This window comes from Dermacentor variabilis, chromosome 9 (assembly GCF_050947875.1).
Source record: "Dermacentor variabilis isolate Ectoservices chromosome 9, ASM5094787v1, whole genome shotgun sequence".
NCBI lineage: Eukaryota > Metazoa > Arthropoda > Arachnida > Ixodida > Ixodidae > Dermacentor > Dermacentor variabilis.
In genome coordinates this window covers 47,800,935-47,821,673 of record NC_134576.1, presented here as the reverse complement: position 1 = coordinate 47,821,673, position 20,739 = coordinate 47,800,935, and the positions used below count along the sequence as shown (strand labels likewise).

General features: G+C 47.1%; 1 non-coding gene across 1 annotated transcript; it reads left to right on the top strand.

Annotated features, from left to right (window-relative positions):
• The first annotated feature begins 11,390 nt into the window (after positions 1 to 11,390).
• TRNAY-GUA (transfer RNA tyrosine (anticodon GUA)) lies at positions 11,391 to 11,482 on the top strand. Its single transcript is given in 2 exon segments — positions 11,391 to 11,427; positions 11,447 to 11,482. It is a non-coding gene; the product is annotated as a tRNA-Tyr (tRNA).
• The last annotated feature ends 9,257 nt before the right edge of the window (positions 11,483 to 20,739 follow it).

The following is a 20,739-nucleotide window of genomic DNA, read 5'->3' as shown; positions in this document are numbered from 1 at the left end:
CGGGGACCACGACGCCTCCCATTTTGGCGGAGACGGATGCCGACTATAAAATCACTACGACAGAGGATAATACAGGTGATGTATTAAAGCGATAACTCTCTTTATGGAATAGGTGAAGTTTGAAACATGGTGGCTGTGACGTATTTCCGGCTCTGCGATTGCTTCCGGCAATGGGCGCTGGATTTGGGCGCCATGTATTGCGCACTTTGCATGGTTGGACGGACGACGTTCTGGCACAATAAAGTGAAGTGGGTAGCAAATGTAAGGAGGAGGAGTGCAGAGGAAGAGGGGAGCTCGATTGGTTGGCGCAGGCGGCGGCAGCTGCGTCTTGGAGGAAGGAAGGAAACTAGGAGAGAGCATTGCGTCAATGCCAGCCTTCGCAAGTTCTAGATGAAACCAGCCCCACGTGGACTAATGGGCTTTCCGAGAGAAGGAATCAAAGCAATCATTGGACGCTAATATCCACAATATGAATATGAACGTGTCGGAGAAGGGGTTTACCGATGTACTCAGACTGAACCGGGCAGACTGGGAAGTCCAATGTAATCTCCATGGATGGTCTGGTGATGTGCGAGCAGGTGAAATGAAGTACAAATATATGTCTATAAGCCCACGGTATTTGCTATACAGAGCGTATTCGATTCCAGAAATCACTTTTGAAAATTATCGAATAGATGGTTTCCGTTCGAATGTAACGCATAGCTACACTTTGAAGTCTCGAAGGTGAGTAACCGATAAGAGTGAGGACTGTTGCGAATGATTCTGCAGCTGGGAGAGTCACGGCTGTTGCGCAGAGGCGCACCAGCTGCTGAGGGAATAAACGCACGGAGGTTGATAACTTCTGCTGAACACGTCTCCAACTGTCATTCAACATAAACGTCCCCTATATATTGGGGCAGCCCAAATCTAACTTGATTCAGGCAAGCAAATGAATTTTTATTGCGGCAGCAATCACATGGACACTTCTAGGCACATTTCTGCCGTGGTCGTAATGTTCCCTTTAAAGTCCAAGCAAGGGCGATGATATCGTCGCCGCACTCCGCATGCGATATGTGCATGCAAGATGGGGAAAAAGAATAGGAGGGAGCGTCACGTAATTCCGCTAGCCTTAGCGGGCCAACCTCCTCTGTCACTGCTTTTCCCGCTCTATAAGGGGTCCTTAATTGTGCGCGGTGCCTTTTGTACAGGATTCGGCCTACACAGTTGCCGTACCATTTGAGATTGTTTAGTACGCGTTAACTTTTAGCGGCGCTTGCCGTCGCAGGCATGAAAACACGTAGGAAGTATAACGGGTGGTTTTCTGCTAACGCGCGCGTCGTTCTTCGCTTCAAATGCGTTGCCTTGAAACATGGAGGAAGGACGGGGACGCCTGACCCTTGACGACATAATTTTGAAAGTGTAACTTGCGCTTACCACCGCGGTTAGTGGAGTTGCTAACGCTCTCACCTCCAAATCCGTCCAGAATGCCCAAGCGGGGTCTTTTTTTTTTGTCAAGTGAGCTGTTGTGCACCCCAAACTGCGGTGCGTATTTTCTAGCTAATTTTTTTCCCGCTGTCTTGCACTTATATAGGAAGACACGAGATGTCTTGCGGGTTATATTTCTGTCATGTTTGTGCTTAGCAAAGGGTTCTGCTGTGCGTTTTTCGTTGTGAGAGAAATAAATAACATTAATCTGCCCTCTAAACACTGAAATCGTCGACTTAATTTCCTTCGGACATACGCGTACTATTTGGTAAGGTTGTGTGGGGCGACGTCGTTAAGCTGTTGAGACGCGCCTTTGAAGGCCGAATAGTTTGAGCACGACAGCGTCGATTTGGACCTTAACAATGGGCCCGCACGGCCTGAAATACGTTCGGGGTGCCCCGCTCAAGAGTCCATCATTGGGCACATGAAGGGACAAATTTTCGCCCCACGGGAAAGCAGTCGCTGCGCACTCTCGATTGCTTGCTTGACCACCTGCACATGTTGTCGGGGCGAAAGGATTGTTTCCCAGAAGACTTCCCAAAAGCGACTAATTGCCGTTGGAAGCGTGGCTTGATTGCCTGCACACGTCTCCAACCCGAAAGGTTTCCTCGTTTCCCTGAAACCACCCCGTAACGCGACTAGTCGTCCTTGAGGTGGTCCTCCTGTTCGTGGGCACAATACCGGTTGCCGGACGCCTTCGTTAGCTACAGCCTTGAACCTGTCTGCCGCTTGAGGGGCCAGTTGCGTCTACTTGACGTGCGGTGGTTCGGTGCGTTAGCTGACTGAATAACCCAGACTCGAGTGCGAACTTTCACTAACCTCTACGTGTACGTTTGTCATTCCTACCATGTGTTCTTATTCCGAAACCCCCGATACAGTTGCAACCAAAGCGAGCCGACTAGAATATAACTCTTGCATATCACGTATCTTGGGCCTCCTTCTTCTTTATATTTTTATGATTAGGCTGCAAGATTGTCACGTGACAATCCGTCCTAATGTTTTCTTTCCTCCGTGTGTGTGCGAGTGAATGCGCGCTAGGATGAGCCGATGATGCTGGCTCAATCTCGCGCGTGTGAGGTAGGAAAGGAAGAGGAAGCGCACCGTCTTTTGTCGCGCGCAATGCACCGGGGGAGGGAGCGGAGGGGAGGGGGGTCGCTCTACTGCAGCGGCGGCTGCAGTAGAGCGACTGCATGGCCCTGCGATGGCCCTGGAATTAGCTGCGATGGCCCTGGAATTAGCGACTGCGATGGCCCTGGAATTAGCTGGAGCGTCTCTCAAACGACCGTAGGCGACAGTAAACCAACAAACAATACTCGGTCTGCCAAACATGTCTCGCCTTGCGGGCGCCGCATGTCTGTCCGATGGTGACGCAGTATTATCTTCACGAAGAGATTCGTCGCAGTGGGGCAGGAGAGTCTAGGAGGTTACTACCCCCGCTGGCCGATCGCAACAGTACCAACTCGCTCAACAATCCTTCTGTAACTAAGCTGTGGAATTTCATGTCCTGAAGCTGCACAGGGGAAACCGCAGTGGAAGGATTAGTGTTTGTATCGATCACGGGGAGGATTGTATCTTTAAGCACACGAGCATTTTTGCGTGGCGTGTCCTCTAGAATGCGGCCACCGTGCCCGAGGATACCACCCGTCCCGCAACTCACGGGACTGTCCCGCAACGAGGGCCATTATCCCGCGTCCCGCAAGAGATACAGAAATCTTCAAAAATGACCCGCATTTCACAATTTGTTATTATTGTTCGGCATTGCCTTGACTGCAGCTGCATCTGGCCACCCTGTTTGAGGATATGTTTGCTGCAAGCGCTCCAAGCTTTCGAAAAAGTCAACTAGTCGCGTGGTTCACGGCGACCACGAATGCTTCTGACGCCAGCTGCCCGCACCGTCCCCCCCCCCACCCCCTCCTGCCCTTCGATGTGGCACCGTGGTTCAGCATGCGCGCTGTCGCGTCTTTAACGAAGCAACTTCAGTGCTTGAACTCGATGCGTGAATTAGCGTTCAGTGACTTTGCATAAGTTGTTGCAGCGTTCCAGTTGACATCAGCCATCAACATGGACAAGCTGTATGATGGATTGTGCTGCCTGCAGCCAGGAATGAGGTAGCTAGTGGCAGCGAAGTCAAAAGCAGGTTCAGGGAACAACTGGAGCACGTTGCTCAAAAATGCTGCTTTTACAAACCCGACTGTAGTGCTCTTAGTTGTGCTGATCATTCCATTCACTTATGCTTTCGAGAAGTGACTTTTTTCACTCATGACGGGAGTTTTTAGCAGCAAACGAAGCCGATGGAGCGTTAACCTGATCAAAGCCGAAATACTGGCAAAGGCAAACTCTGAGCAAACCTCCCAGGAGTTCTACCAGTTGATGGGATCAGACCGAGGCATTTTATAGGTGGTTCTAGCTGACAAGAAATATGATTTCAAGAAACTAAAACAATGGCGCCGTCGAGTACTTCCAAGGCTCTTTATCAGTAGCGTCTGGAAACTCAGCCACAGCTGTGTTGTGAGTTACTATGCTATTGAGTTGCCGAATTTTTATGTTGATTTTGTACCTTTGTTTCATGTCGGAGAACTTTACAATGATTTATAAGAAAAGTTTCGTTTACGCAGGTATGTATTTGAACTTCAACTTGTATCAGTTACTCTATCCCCCGTTTCAGAGATGACAAAATATTGCAAGAGAAAATCTCTCGCCAAAAGCAAAAGAAATATTTTATTGTAGTTAACTTCTCATGCACTACCTCTCCGACAGAACCACCCAAGAGCACCACCTTCGACTTTTCAACGGAGGTTGAGCAACACCCGGATGACTCCAGCGATACAGTCGTCATAAGTGGCGGCAATGACACAAAATCCTGAGGGCAGGTCAGTAACAGCCCTTAGCAGCCAATACAGAGACATGTGGCATGGAGAAGTAACAGTGATGGTGATGCCGTTGTCCGCTTTGAAACGGGGCTTAGACGCATGTCACCAAGATCTTTCTTAAAGCTTTCTTGCGCATATAGATGTTTAAATATATTCATACTACATTATAAAAATATTCGCAAACCCATCTCGCGACTATTGGCGACCTTAATGCGATTAGCATTCACGCACCGTAGCTTCAATGTACCTTAACCTAATGAATGAGACTTCTGGAACTACTATATTCGGAATTGCTGTTGCTTATTTGGGGCGCTGGGCCTCCGTAGCTTTCCGTTCATTGGCCCAGAAAATCTGTAGATTCCTATGCCGAGATTTGGAGTATATTCATAGTGGCAATAATTCCTGCTAAACAATACCTGCTTTTATAGTGAGCCACATTTCGTTAACAGAAGTTATGCTGCAATGGCGACTCATTCGCGTTGCGAAAAATGGTCGCAACAATTCTGGATGACGTCACGTTGGAAATGAATCGGAAAAACGCTCTCCTGTCTTTATGGAGGCATTAAGTTAATACAAATTATATTAAAGCCATCTGTTTTCTTTCCTTGTTGCAGGGGGCTCTGCGAAAGACTTTAAAGCAGGCGCACCACCTAGGTGTGTTCAAGAGGACATAACAAACAAAGAACACCTGCAGCATGACATAATCTGCCTACTGCTTCCATGCACTGCCTGGCTATCAGCAACATATGTGCCAACTTAACAACCAGCTTTTAACATTATGAATGAGAGAGGGACTTAACGACGCATTAGTTTGAAAGAAAAGATTACGCTTAACCTAGATGTCGGTCGCTTCGCATATAGTCACTAGTGACAATTTCATGCGCATATGGTGCGACTGATAAGTAGATAGAGAAAGGAGTTTTTGAACATCAAAGGGTGCCTATAGTTTGGGCATGAAAATATGAAAATTTTAAATGTTACGACGACTCGACGGTTTTACGGAACTGAGCACAGGTCCGTAAATGGTCCGATTGGAAATATAAGAATAAAGCTTTGCTTTCAAGATTATTTTCAGAACGCGACAGCTCCAGAGAAACAGTTTCGTGCATACTTATAGGTTCAGTAAATGTCATTAATATGCAACTTAATCGTAAACTCGCGTTTTTCTGTTTTCGGTACATTTCAAAAAACAAAAATATGTCGAGGAAGTTTCACATCATTTGTTCAGATGCTTCCACGGCCAAGAATAGTGATATCCGACGAAGACCCTGCGCGTTTACAATTTCGTACGAGCACGTTCGGCGGAAACCTTGTATATTCGTTGCTCACTACAAAAGATACTTCGTGCAGCAAGTTTCATTGATCCGTGTCATTCATTGCCTCTCAGGTGAACGAAGGTTCCGCTAACTATTTATATACCTACCTTCTCCGTTCGCTGTGCTTCCACCAGTTTTCTTTACGTAAACGAGAACAAATGGCAGTGTTTATGGACTGAAAACTGCTAGATTAAAGCCCGTAAATCAAATGATAGCAGGCTCTTCCGAAAAAACTCGGAGGCTGATTTTCGCATCTTCGCGTAGGCATAGCCTATTGATACATTTCCTGTCCTGTGGACTGATTGCACACTCGTCGGCCAATACTTTTCATCATGTCTCTGCAATCACCAGCCGAAGTCAAACAATTGCTTACATCTTCTAATATCTCTATTCTTCATATACACGTGCGAAGTTTGCGCAAGAACCATGATACAATTGCAGCCTTCACTGATTCACTTAGTCACTAGTTTTAATTTATTTTTGCTTCAGAAACAATGCTTGATAATGCGGATGGTAATTCATACGGTTTTTGTCCATACCAAGCACAATACTACCATCGTATTTCAGATCGATACGGTGGTTCCGCTATATTTGTTTCACCTCATATTAAACATGAGCGCAGGCTTGATCTTTTTCGTAATGTAAATCACTATGAATCGATATGGATTGAAACTGACTTACAACTGAATTGTCATAATCGTAACAGTATTATTCTTGGTTGTGTATACCGCCATTCCCCTACTTGATCTATCGCCGATTTTCTGGGTCAACTCTCCTTGGTTATGAAAAAAAAAATCTCTTTAAAGTTAGCAAGTCCTAATTCGGTGGTATTAACACCAAGTTACTTGACGTCGATAATGGAAGTTTAACAGCTTATACAGACTGCTTTGCTGCTTTCGGACTGGAATCATTGTCTCTCCCACTTGGTGTTCTACTCATGGTACCAACACGTTTCTTGACCATGCTCTAACATCGCGCCAACTCCAAACTCTAGTGTCATAGACACACAGATCACACAGCCTTTTTCCAATGTTCGTCTCCTTTCTGGCCGAAATACCTCAGTCCGAACCTTGCTACTTTTTCTCCAATTTTGACCGAGGTAGTTTTGTTAACTCTGTAACAAATACTGATTGGTCTGTAATTAATTCCCTGCATCATCCCGATCAAGCTCCTGAAAATTTTTGTTCCGTCTTTCTACAAGCCGTTCGCGCAAACACAACTACCGCCAGATGCTGGAAACATTTTAAGTTTCCCGGTAATTCTAGTTAACGAAAGCTTTAGTGACTATAGTACGAGAAAAAAAGAAAACCTATGCAGAAAGAAAAAATGGAACATTTTAACGTACGCTCAGCGGCTAGCTATAAAAATTATGTTAAAATTCTGAATAACTTGCTAAAGAAGTCTAAACTATAGTATCACGAAAATGCATTGCAAAACAAAAGAACAATCCCAAAAAACAATGGAAATTTTTAATGTGTTCATGAACTTACCTATGTCTGGTAATGCTGCTGATAAAATAAATCACAACAATAAAATTCTTACTCATTCTTATAGCATAGCAAATAGTTTCAGTGACTACTTCCATAACATATACAGCAGTGGTCATATGACTGCTACTTATACCATTCATCCCTGCAATTATTCTTTCTTTCTCTTTCCCGTAACTGCGGATGAGGTATGTTCCGTGCTACTAGCTCTAAAGAATACTAGCCCTGGCTTAGATAACATTTCTGTATTTCAGCTAAAACTTGTTGCACAACTTATTTTTGATACACTTAGTATTATAATTATTATTCTTTTTAAATGTGGTATTTTTTCCACTTCGCTTAAAAGGGTTAAGGTTTTTCCTGTACATAGGAAAGGTGATAAAATGGAGGTATTTAACTATCTTCTTATTTCTATATTCTCCTCGAATTGTAAAGTTGTTGGGAAGTTATTTTGTAAGCGCCTAAATATTTACTTTAATAATTATTTCGTTGCAATCTTCTCGATTTGGTTTTCGCACTGGCAGTTCGACTAACTTAGCTTTAGTATCCCTAACCGACTACATTCGTCACTCAATTGATACGGGTCTCTTCGTTTGTTCGGTATTTTTATGCTTAGCTAACGTTTGTAATACGATTAATCATAACGTACTTTTTACTAAGCTAGAAGCCCTGGGAATTAGTGGTCCAGTATTAAAACGCCTAAAAATTTTACCTGCATGATAGAGAACAAACAGTTTTTTTCTGGAGGTGCTTATTCTGATACTATAGTTATTAACTAAGGTGTACCCCAAAGCTCCATACTAGGTCCCTTACTATTCTCCATTTATATTGATTTACCCACGGGCCATAAATCGGCACGTTATGTACTATACGCAGACGATACTACTATCCCGCTGTGTGACAATTCTCTAACAACTTTAATTATTAGACTAAGCAATGAGTTTGACCATATTGTTGCATGGTATACTTCCAAACATTTAGTTATCATTCCTTCCAAAACTCAATTCATGATTTTCCAATCTAGCCAAAGAATACTACCTAGCTTGCCTGAGATAACTCTAGATGGTCATCACATTCCCGTCTCCGACTGTGTAGTATTTTTGGGCATCAAATTCCATTCTAACCTAAAGTTTTCTCAACACATTACCTTCATCAGGCAAAAGGGCACCTTCAGTATTAAAGCATTAATCAAATCAAGAGCATGTTTCTCCAAAGACGCATTGTGGACATTGTACTTTGCTTTCATTCAGAGCCACATTAATTACGACATTGTTTCTTGGGGAAACACATCACTGTCATATCTCATATATTCAGCACTTACAAAACCAAGCAATACGCATTATCACTAACAGCAGGATTTTCACGAGTGCTACTCTATTACTGCGTGAAAATAGCATCTTTGTTGTAACAAACTTGTTCAACTATCACCTGGTAATGACGTTTTATAAATTACTTACTAAACAGATTTCATACCAAATCATTCATTCCAGGTACCTCATCAGTAATGCCAGGTTTGCACATAACTCCAGTTTTCTACTACCTATGGTTCATTCTAACTACGGAAAAATGACATCATCATTGCTGTTAAAAAATTGTGGAATCGTGTCCCAACACCATTGAATCTTCATCCTTTCATGCCTTTAGTCATACCCTTTAGCTTTTTTATATGTATAACTATGTTTACGTCATTGATTACACTAAATTTGCCATTTGTACATATTGACAGTTTTTTTATGCACTATGGGCTTGTATACAGACAATTTGTTTTCGTTTATTTAATTTCTCTATGTTGTATTTTTTGCGATTTTTTTTGTTTCTTTTACTTACTTGCTCATCTTTAATACATCTCTCCACTGTTATTATTAACCCAGGGTCCCGCTGCAGTAATTGACCTTAGGGCCCTCGTCTGTATATTGTGTTTTTCGCATTCATTGTATTTAAAGAATAATAAACTGAAATTCAAACTGAAACTGAATTCGACACCTGAGGGTCGAGTAGGTAGTCGGGCTGACATACGTTCACTAACCACACTTGCTATATACGCATTTGGCGAAAGAGTTTGAGTGAGTCAATGCAAAATCGCAGGGTCTCTTAATATCTCTCTCAAAAGGTCAACGGTGAAAGCCTGCCCTTCCTCCTCTTATAATTCGCCTCTTTCTCTTTGCATCTTCTCTTTGAACTACAGAAAGCTGAGCTGGTTGGTAAGGATTCATTATGCAAAAGAAGAGGTGAGGCGTGCAGACAGCACACAAGAGTAGAGAAATGGACAACACGAACGCCGACTATCAACTGAAGGGAGCACTGAGGCGAAAAAAGAAAGAAGACACAAAACTCATCTGCGCAAGCTCAGGAATGATATCACCACGTGTCAGTCGGATACAAGTGCCGGTCTATGAGAGAGATAACTGTTAAGGCACTTAATCTCTTCCTTATGTAATGTAATCCAAGGCTGACTCACGCACGCACTTCCACCATTGTAGATATGCCATCCCTCTACCATAAGACGCGTATCTTCATTCTTATGCCTGTACAATATCGCACATTCATCTAACTCTGGCATGCAGTTACTATCTTGGCAATGTAGGGAAAGATTGGAAGGCGATCCACCGTTTAACGACCTTTTATGTTCCATTAGCCTCTGATTGATACACCGTCCCGTTTGCCCTACGTAGAACTGGCCACAGCTAAGGGGAATTTTATAATAGTAATAATATATGGGGTTTTACGTGCCAAAACCACTTTCTGATTATGAGGCACGCCGTAGTGGAGGACTCCGGAAATTTAGACCACCTGGGGTTCTTCAACGTGCACCTAAATCTAAGTACACGGGTGTTTTCTCATTTCGCCCCCATCGAAATGCGGCCGCCGTGGCCGGGATGGGAATTTTATAAACCACACCCATACGACAGTCAGTAAAACTGTTGTTCTTATTGTGGTTCAATGGACAAATATCTGTTATTTTTTGCCTTTTACGCGCTCCCTTTTCCTCTGTGCGGCAGTGCATATCTTACCTAGCTTATTGGGAGCAGTGAAAGCAACATTAACATCCTATCTACTTGCAACTTTTTTAAGCCTGTGCGAAACTGAATGAATGCACGGAATAGCCACTACTCTTTTTTTACTATTACTACTTTCTGTAATCACGTCCGTCCCCCTCGAAACCGACTTTTTTAGGCGCTCAGCCACAGTGGCCACCGCTACACTACGATAACCTGCTTCTAATAGGCGCCGGACCTGCGCATCAAAACTGGCGCTCACTTTGTGCATGCAGGATCTGGTGGGAAAAGACATCAGGCACGACATGGCACTTCCGTTTTTTACAACTTTGGAATGCTTGGATTGAAAGTTTAGCAACGGCTTTGAAGATCTTTGGGAGTACTGCCAACAAACGTGCTTTTGTTCGAAGACCAAGGAAATGTCAAGAAACTGAATTGCGCAATACTACTAATTACAAAGCGTTTCAGTCATTTCTAATCAATTGTAGTTGTTACAAGCTGTCGTTAGACATATCGGTCATCTCAAAGTCATAAGTAGTCATTACAAGTCATTATTCGTCATTATTGGTCATTACTAAGCATTTTTAGTCATTTGTAATCAATTGTGGTTATTACATGCCGTCGTTAGGTATACTGGTCATTTCTTAGTCGTTAGTAGTCATTAGAAGTCAGTAGTAGTTATTATCAATCATCACTACTCATTACTAGACATTATTAACCTCTACCAATCTCTACTATAACGTTATCATTCACTAACTGTCACTATCAATCATATTTCATTGTTTAATCTGTCTTCATATGGTGTGACGACGCTTCGGCAGACACTCCGGCGGTCAGGTCTGCTCACGCAAACTTCACCATGAGCCTAGAAAGGCTTTCGCCTTAAAACCTTTGAGGGGCCAGGAGCTGACGCCAATCTACGCTCTTTCGAGCCAACTTGCTACCGTTTACACGGACCCGGCGAGTGGCTTTCAGCCCCGTCGGCCTACCCAGCTTCATGCGAGCATACCTTTATTATTTTTATTTATTTATTATTATTATTTTTTTTTTTTTGCGGACAGCTATCTGCACAAGAGCTGCCGATACTGCCCTGCGCTGGCATCCGTCCAGCTGCTATTTGTGCGGGCACCGAAACCGACGTTCTTGCGACGACCAAACCAGTTTGGTGCAAAACCAACACGCCTCCACGGCTGCAGTTTTTTTGGGTCATTCATGCCGGCACCTCTCGGCTGTGCCGGCGCGCGCGTCGTACGCGTGCCGTCGATAGCTCAGTTGGTAGAGCGGTGGACTGTAGAGGCCTGCCCGACGCGGACATCCATAGGTCGCTGGTTCGAATCCGGCTCGACGGAGTCTTTATTTTTTTTTTCTTATTTATGTCTGTTAAACACGTTACATGCCTGGCACGTCACCTGCGCACAGACGCCGCAAACCCTGCTAAAGCTGCTGCGATATTTCTGTCTAGACCGTGAAGTATAATGCGGGTAGTGTTCCCAGCGCAGTACCGGTCTACCGAGTCCCGATTAATATATTTGGAATTCAATGAATGGCTTTGTTCTGTTGAAAAGCTTCTAAGAATAAAAGAAAGAAAAGGACGGGTCACACATGAGCGCTTTTTGCAGGATTTATTTACTTAATTTTTTGTTTATTTATTTCGCACACTTTCAAGGCCCCAAGGCGTTACAGAAAGGAGGGAAGTAAAAAAGTAATGTAGTAAGAAACAACTGTAATATTAACAAAATACATTCTGAACAGCGGTCTTCAAGTTGGTAGAATCGGTGGTGAATGAATGTGTGGTTTTTTATTGGCACAAGAGCCAAAGAGCGCCATGCAAGTGTGAGTGATTTCTTAGTGGAGTGACGGGTTCTATGAACGTAGAATCGGTGATGACTGCGACTGATGCGGAAAGGTGATTCCGGTCTGTGCTTGTCCTAGGGATGAATAAGTCATTGTAACGGTTCGTGCGGCACAATGGCACACCGACTTTGAGGCTGTGCTCAGTGTGGGATGAAATATCAGACAAAGGGGCAGAGAGGGTTTCTCTTGAAATGGGTTCAAATGAAAAGCGGCGTGAAAAAGGCAGAGACGAGAACATTTACAGCGGGACGAATGATCAGGTAAGTTAAGCGTTAATTTCATTGATCAGATACTCGCATCGTGAGATTAATTAGACAAGATAAAGCGTACCTCTCGCTTTTCAATACTTTGTAGAGTAGAAACTAATGAAGACTGAATCAAATCTAAAATGGCTGAAGCATACTCCAATTTGGAGCGAACTATAGTTTTGTAAATAGTTAACTTCAGGGAGGAAGGGGCCGAGCCAAAATTAAGGCGTAATTACCCAAGCATGCGGTTAGCGTTACTAATAATAATAATAATAATATTTGGGGTTTTACGTGCCAAAACCACTTTCTGATTATGAGGCACGCCGTAGTGGAGGACTCCGGAAATTTTGACCACCTGGGGTTCTTTAACGTGCACCTAAATCTAAGCACACGGGTGTTTTCGCATTTCGCCCCCATCGAAATGCGGCCGCCGTGGCCGGGATTCGATCCCGCGACCTCGTGCTCAGCAGCCCAACACCATAGCCACTGAGCAACCACGGCGGGTGTTAGCGTTACTAGTAACATAGTCAATATGCGAATGCCAAGAAAGGCTATTTGATATGTGAAGGCCGAGATACTTGTAAGAGGTAAAAACTTACCGTTACAGGAGCACCACAATAAAAGTGCATGTGCATGGCAGCGTTACGACATATTCGCATGGCCTAACATTTGTTTGAATTAGGTTGATTGCACCAATTAGTAAACTATTCAGTTACGCGGTAAAGGTTCTCCTGCAATTCTTGGGAATCACATTAGTGATTTTACAGTAGAGAAAACAGTCACAGTGAATATCTTTATGGAAGAACACAGTTCGGCAGGTCGTTATTGTAGTTTACAATAAGAAGTGGGGCCCAGGACTGAGCCTCGAGGAAAACGTGCTGGTACATTGTAAGATCGAAAATTCCAGTTATTAGCGTTTACAAACTGCGTACTGTTAGAGAGAAAATTTTTTGTCCGATCGAGACAGGAAGACCACGGAGTGCAGGCGTGCTTCGTGTCGGCTCCTCTATTTTCTTATGTTTTCGGCGGATTATCGAGCTTCTCGTGGCAATTCTTCTTACCAGCGATTGGCGGACTCGTCAGGGCTTCCCCGACACCAAGTTTCGCCAGGTGGGCCCATCTTCTGGCCGATAAGCAGCGCCTTTTGTCCCACCACGCAGGCGGGGCAAGCTAAGCCTATCTCCACGTAGGCCACTATTGCCCGGCCGCTGCGGCGGCGTGGCGTGCCAAGCCTACCGTGTCGCCGGACCTCATTGGAGCTCCCAGTCTCCGACGGTAAAGTGCCAGGCCTTTCCTGACGTTAACTGGAAGTTGTCCAGGTAGAAGGAACAGATATTAGGCCGGAAGATTTCGGCGAGGTACGGGGTGGTGCGATGTCAAGAGGAACAACAGGCCGACGGCGCGACCGAGTCGGCGCATAACCAGCATGTGCACATGCAGCGACGGACGGTAGCTACGTTGACTACGGGAGTCACCACAGCGCAGTAGAAAAGGAAGTAGCCCGTCAAGCGCAGCAGGTTGCCGTGGCAAGCCGAGTGCCAGAGTTACCGCCGGACGATTACAAAATCGTCGTACGCCTCGAGGCGGTTTCAACGTGCGCAATTACGGGACGGATCGCATTTACTGCTGCCTACGTAACGCGGCCGGTGTAGGCAGAGAAGCGTTCGGGGACGGTAGCATCTGCCTCAACGTTACACAGAACGTCGTGGTGCTCAGCACGCCGTCTGAAGACAGAGCCAAACGCTACGGAGCCATTAACAAGCTTTGCATCGCAGACCGAGAGTTCGAGGCGAATACCTATCAAGCTGCCCCAGAGAACACTTCCAAGGGCCTGATTAGGAACATTTCCAAGAGCGAGAGCCCGGCAGGCATCATCGCTAATCTAGTGACGCAGCGCAACCCCGGAGTGCTGCACGCGAAACGCATGAGCAACACGGACAACATAATCGTTTTGTTCGACGGATTCCACGTACCGAGATACGTATATTACGGACCTATGCTCGTCAGATGCTGGCTCTACAGGAACCAGATTGACGTGTGCTACGAGTGCGGAAGGCGGGGACACCGCGCCGACGTGTGCCCCAATCTCAGCGACAAGATTTGCCGTCGATTCGGACGCAACAATCCGTCGCCTGACCATCGATGCGAGCCGCGGTGTCGACTGTGCGGCAAGGGACAATTCACAGGAGACCGCACGTGCAAGGCGAGATACAAGACCCGATACATAGACAAGCGTCGCCAACAAGAGCGAAAAAGACAAGAAGAGGAAGAAGCAGCCACAGCGTACGGCAGCGGTTACAACAGCAGCAGCGAATGTAATGGCAACGCCGGCTACGACCTCAATTTTCCAGAGATAGACCGTCATTCAGTCACCGACAACCGAAGAGGACGCTCGACTAGCCGCGGCGGGAAAGGCGGTGCGGGTAAATCCCGATCCCGCTCTCGCAACCGAGCACAGAGGCGGACCAGCACGTCGATCACGCGCGGTGGCGGTGGTCCGAGCACCGCAGCTGTGGGCCACATCAACCAACAATGTCAGCAGCAGCAGCCGTGGCAGCAACAAGGTCACAGGAGCACTGGGCAACACGTGAGCTCGGCGGCTGTCGCCGCTTCTCCCGGCGGCGAGGCGCATCGGCTGGCCGCTCTGGCGGGCCCACCGTCGGCAGCGGCGGTGGGAACGAGCTCGAGCGAGCGATAGAGCGAGTCATAAAACAACGTTTAGAACCATTCGAATGAATAATTGCCGAGCTTAAACGCGAAAATGCGCTCCTTAGATAGGAAAATATCAAATTGACAGGCGAGGCTCCACAACCGCAGCAACCATCGCAACGTCAAACGATGATGCCGCCGTCCTCGGCGCCTCGATCACCGACTCCATCACATCTTGAGCCGGCCGACATGGACACGAACAACGAGGGCAGATCGGGGGAGACTGCGGATGAACGCGATGATCGTCCAGTTATCGCGAGAAGGATCGCACTAGATCCCGCAAGACCCGACAGCAAACAGGGAAGCGGCCGTTATGAGAAACTACAGAAACGTGTAGACAGCATCGAGAAGAGCCTAGAGGAACGTTTTACAAAACAGACGGCTCATATGAACGAAATGTTCAATAACGCACTAGCTAAGCTCTCTGAGCACATAACATAAATGTTCGCCGCGCACTTGGCGCGCATAGACGACATAGAAGCGAGGCTGCCGCCAGCTGCAGGCAGACCAATCAGAACAATGAGCAAGCCGTACGCTAGACAGCAACAACACAATCAGCAGCAGCAAAACACGCTCACAGACGTAGAGACGCAACCGCAGCTGCAACCGCAGCAGCAATGAAGTAGCCTCGATGATGACTGGTTAAATTAAACGCAGGCATCACCATGGCTACACACGCAACGAAGCACATTAACACTGGGAAACAACAATACACAATCTGGCAGTGGAACTGCCGGGGCTACAGGAGGAAGCGGGTTAATCTCGAGCAATTCATACGCAGCCGCGAGACGAAACCGGACGTAATCCTTTTACAGAAGTCAAACCATCCGGTTAAACTAGCTGGCTACAAAGCCATAGACGCGACCGCGACGGAGAACAGGCAAAGAAGGAAACTGGCTACACCCCGTGTGGCGGTTGGCGCTGGGCCGGGGGCGATGGTGCCGCGCCGGCCGTTGTTGCGTACTCCAGGGTAGCGTACCGTACTGCGGCCGAGAAGTAGCGGCGCCTGCCTAACGAAGCTCGACCGACATTACTTATTGGGTAGCGTGGCGTTGTCAGCGGGCTGCAGGCATCCGGCAGATCATGGCGACCAAGCAGGGGCGAGACGATTTGCTACTGCGAAACTTGCACTGTTTATTCAAAGGCAGTTGAAAGAAAATAGGAAAAGCATGAAGTAAAGTCTCAAGTAAGAAGTACATCAAAGTACATTTCGGAGCCCCTTAAATAGCTCTCTACAAGTGTGGGCGGGATCTTGCTTTCATTGATGACACGCGACAGGCACGGAGAGAGGGCCCCTCCTTCTGCAATACCAAGCACGGGTAGGAGAGGTCGATCCTCTCATCAACGAATTCGGGGAGAAGGTCGGGTGAATGACCCCTCCGGTGCACGTGGGCTCCGGTTCAGCCAAGGTCGAGTGAATGACCCCTCCGGTGCACGTGGGCTCCGGTTCAGAGGGTAGGGTCAATGACCTCTCCGCCACGTGGTGTCAGACGCCAACCCTAACAGCATCTACGGCGGGGGAGGAAGATCCCGTCGTGTAGGGGCCAGCAGCCGCTGTACGAGGGATCGGCGTTTCGGTATCAGGATTCTCCGTAAAGGTCACGAACCCTTCGTTCGTAGCAGGCAGATTCCGGGGAGTGGTCTTCCGTCCTCGTGGCGCTCTTGACTTTTCTCCTTGGTCCGGCCCGGTCAAATTGGTCTTTCCAAGCTGGTCTCGCAACTTTTCGTCTCCTGCGTGGGCAAGCAATCACCCCAGAACAGTGCCGGACCCACAACCGCAAGGCAGCGAGCACAAGGCCATTCTCTCCCAAGACACACCCGGCTTTTAACAAAAAAAGAAAACCCACTACACCTTTCCCATTTCCTACGCGCGTCCTCCCCCCTTAACACTAAAAACAGCCATTTCTTGAAAGCGTTAAGACGTGGTTATTAAAATCAGCTAACAATCGGCTTCACTTCGGAAAACATGAATGCACGAAAAATATGCCACGGAAACCCGGATGAGCATGAGGCTTTCGATACTCTAGGGGCAACGACTTAAACCGTCGGCATTGACGTTAAGCTTACCGTTCTTGTAGCGAATATCGAAGGTGTACTGCTGAAGAGCCAAGCTCCAGCGCAAAAGACGACCGTTTTTCGTAGACATGGACTGCTGCCATGTGAGGGGACAGTGGTCAGTCTCTATGGCGAATCTTGAGCCAGCGATACAGCAAGCTGGCTTTTGTACCGCCCAAACTACGCAGGCGCATTCCTTTTCTGATGCACTGTATGCTTCCTCACGAACTGAAAACTTTCTAATGGCGTAAAGTACAGGGTGTTCGTTCTCGTCTTCTTTCTTTTGACAGAGCACCACCCCCATACCCCTGTCACTGGCATCACACTGAAGAATGAATGGCCTAGAGTAGTCGGGCGCGTTCAACACTGGCTGACTCGTTAGTGCGTTCTTCAGCATACTAAAAGTTTTTTCTTTCGCGTCATCCCACTTTACCGTTTGTGGTTCTGTTTTTCTGAAAGCATCCGTTAAAGCACTCGCAATAATCTCGGAATACCGCGGAATATATCTTTGGTAATAAACCGCCAAGCCAAGGAATGATCTGATGTCCCGCTTGGTGCGTGGTTGCGGGAAGTTGTCTATCGCGGTCAGTTTAACCTCGGAAGGCCGACGATGGCCTTGTCCTATTACATGACCTAGATAAGCTACCTCCGCGCGTCCTAATTCGGATTTGGGAGCCTTAACAGTTAAGTTGGCCTCTCGTAGCAGACGCAACACGGTTCGCAGGTGTTGCATATGCTCCGCCCATGATGAAGAAAAGATAGCTATGTCATCGAGATAGGGAAGTGTAAAGTCCTCCATTCCTCGTAGCACCTGGTCCATAAGGCTAGAGAAGCAATATGGCGCATTCTTTAATCCAAAACTCAGCCTTTCGGACGAAAGGTTCCCATCGGGGAGATAAACGCTGCAAGCCTGCTTGCCCTCTCGGTCAACGGAACCTGCCAATACCCTCTGAATAAATCGAGCGTAGAAATGAAATTAGCACTGCTCACTTTCTCAAGCCTTTCCTCGATATGCGGTATTGGATAAGTCTGGTCCTTCGTGATTAAATTGAGCCTGCGGTAGTCGATACATGGCCGCGGCTCTTTTCCTGGGACCTCAACCAAGATAAGAGGCGAGGTATAATCACTCTCTCCTGACTCGATTACACCTAGCTCTAACATCTTGTTTATTTCAGCGGTCATGACTTCACGTTGACGAGGCGAAACGCGATAAGCTTTCGAACGAACTGGGTCCGACGAGGTTAACTCGATATCGTGAACGATCGCAGTTGTCCTGTCCGGCGTGTCTGAAAATACGTCTTTAAATTCAAACACGAGTTCCCTCAGTTCGGCCCTTTGATTGGGATTCAACTCCGCCTGTTCCACTAACTTATCAATGGTCTCGTGAATGTCTTTTGTCTCCGTCACGGCTGTTAACTCTGGAAAGTCGACAGGCATTGCCTCAGATTGGTTATTCCAAGAGGTTTTCACGATCATTCGCTTTTCCCCAACTTCAAAGCGTCGCGTGCGAGCCGTCCTGTCATAGTAATGCTCAGCATTGTTTTGTGCTTTACGCTTTTCCTGCTCGGCAATCATTGTGGCAGGGCTTACGTTCAATAACTTGCTGCATTCTGCTTCTCGCGACATTTCAGGCTCCGCTGCTTTCCTGGTTTTTTCATTAGCTGGCGTACTTTCCGCCTCATCCCCTAGAGGGCTATCCTGTTCAGAACTAGTTGACCAATCAGCTGTCAAACCGGTTTCTTTCACCACTGGACTTTCATCCACTGCTTTAGCCGCGAGCTCCTTTGCCTTGGAACGAGTTAGGGCTTGCAGTGTTCCCTCACTAAACCCGCTTCCCTTGCGTCGTAGCAAATCCTCTGATTTGTTAGAAAACAAATATGGATACTGCGGCGGGAGATGTGCCGAGACGGCGGCTTCAGTGTCCAGTACTCCGAAAGGGCCTTCAATACGAATCTTGGCCACCGGGAGAGAAACACTGGAGGCCTCTACGGCTTGCCTTATCGAAGCACATTCCCCCGTGAACTGGCCTGCCTCTACGTACGACGGATGCACTACGTCCATTGTGGCTGCCGAGTCGCGAAGCACTCTACATGGTTTGCCGTTTACCACGAGGTCTCGAATGTACGGTTCGAGCAAGTTCAGATTCTCTGCGTTACTACTTAGTGACATCAACACTAGTTTGGGATTTCTGCATCCCACGGAGATATGCCCCGTTTACCGGCAGTTGTAGCAAACTACTGGTTTCTTGGCCTCGAAAGCCTATTTCTTTTGCTTTTCTGCCCTCTGTTCGGGTTTCTCCTTTTCTCCTTCGCTGTCCTCGTCACTACTTTTCCGTGAATCTGATCTTTCCTTTGTTTTATACCGACTCGACTTTGACCATCGTTTTGGCTTGTCGGGTCTGCATTTATTCATCTCCTCCTTAGGAGCTTCGCTGTCTTCGTCCGCACGGCGAGTTACGTACTCCTCAGCTAGATAGGCCGCTCTCGAAACAGTGTCTACGCCTGGCCTATCCTGAACCCAATGCTTGATGTTTACTGGCAGCCGGCGGTAGAACTCTTCTAAGGCAACGCACTGCATTGTCTTTTCGGCATCGCCGAGTGCACCCTCTTCTCTGAGCCATTCCTTCAGGTTTACCTCCAAGGTGTATGCAAAATCTGAATATGACTCACTTTTGGTCTTCTCGACTTCCCTGAACTTTCGCCTGAAGGCTTCAGCTGATAATCTATACTTTTTAAGCAGATTTGCTTTGACTTCATCGAAGTCCTCTGCTTCTTCTTTCCCCATGCGGGCGATAATATCAGCTACCTCACGTGGCAGTAACGTAAGCAAGCATTGCGGCCACGTGTTTCTCGCGAATTTTGCCTTCTCACACGTGCGCTCAAACTGCACCAGAAAAAGACCTATGTCCCCTCCTGCTGCGTAGGGTGCCATCAAGTCTGTCATTCTGCGCTCGCTTTCTCGTGCCTCCGTGCTAGGTCTTTCAGAATTTTGTGCTTTCAAGAGCACAATCTCTAGGCGCTTCATTTCGAGGTCGCCCTCTTTCTTGGCCTCACGTGCTGCTAGCTCGCGCTCCTCTTTTGCCTCACGTGCAGCCCGCTCGGGCTCCTGTTTTTCCTCTAGGCGCTTACGCTCTTTTTTTCCTCTCTTTCTTGAATGCCCTCTAGGCATTCCGTCAGTTCCTCGTCGCCTGCCCCGGTCGCTTCGATCGTCTCAATGATCTCCGGCTTTCTCTTTGATTCGGCAATTTGGAGGCCCAACTCTTTCAACAAGCTCAACAATTCCGGCTTCTTTAATGCCTTCAAGTTTATGGCTGCCCCTAGTACTGCTAAACCCTCATTCTACACAACCTTGACGTACTCAAACTTCCGTCAACGGTTTAAAGAAAAATCACTGCAATGTACTTTCCAAAAAATACGTAAAAGCCAAGTGATATCTCAGTGAAGAAAAGCCGTGCACTCACCATATGCAGTCATGATCCGGACACGTTCCTTCCGAATGTTGTCGCCAGGACGAAGAGGCTACGATCTCGTAGTTGTCGTTCAAGTTGGGGTCTCCAGGATTCCGTATCCCACCGCTGCTACCAGTTTGTTGCGTACTCCAGGGTAGCGTACCGGACTGCTGCCGAGAAGTAGCGGCGCCTGCCTAACGAAGCTCGACCGACATGACTTATTGGGTAGCGTGGCCTTGTCGGCGGGCTGCAGATATCCGGTAGATCATGGCGACCAAGCAGGGGCGAGACG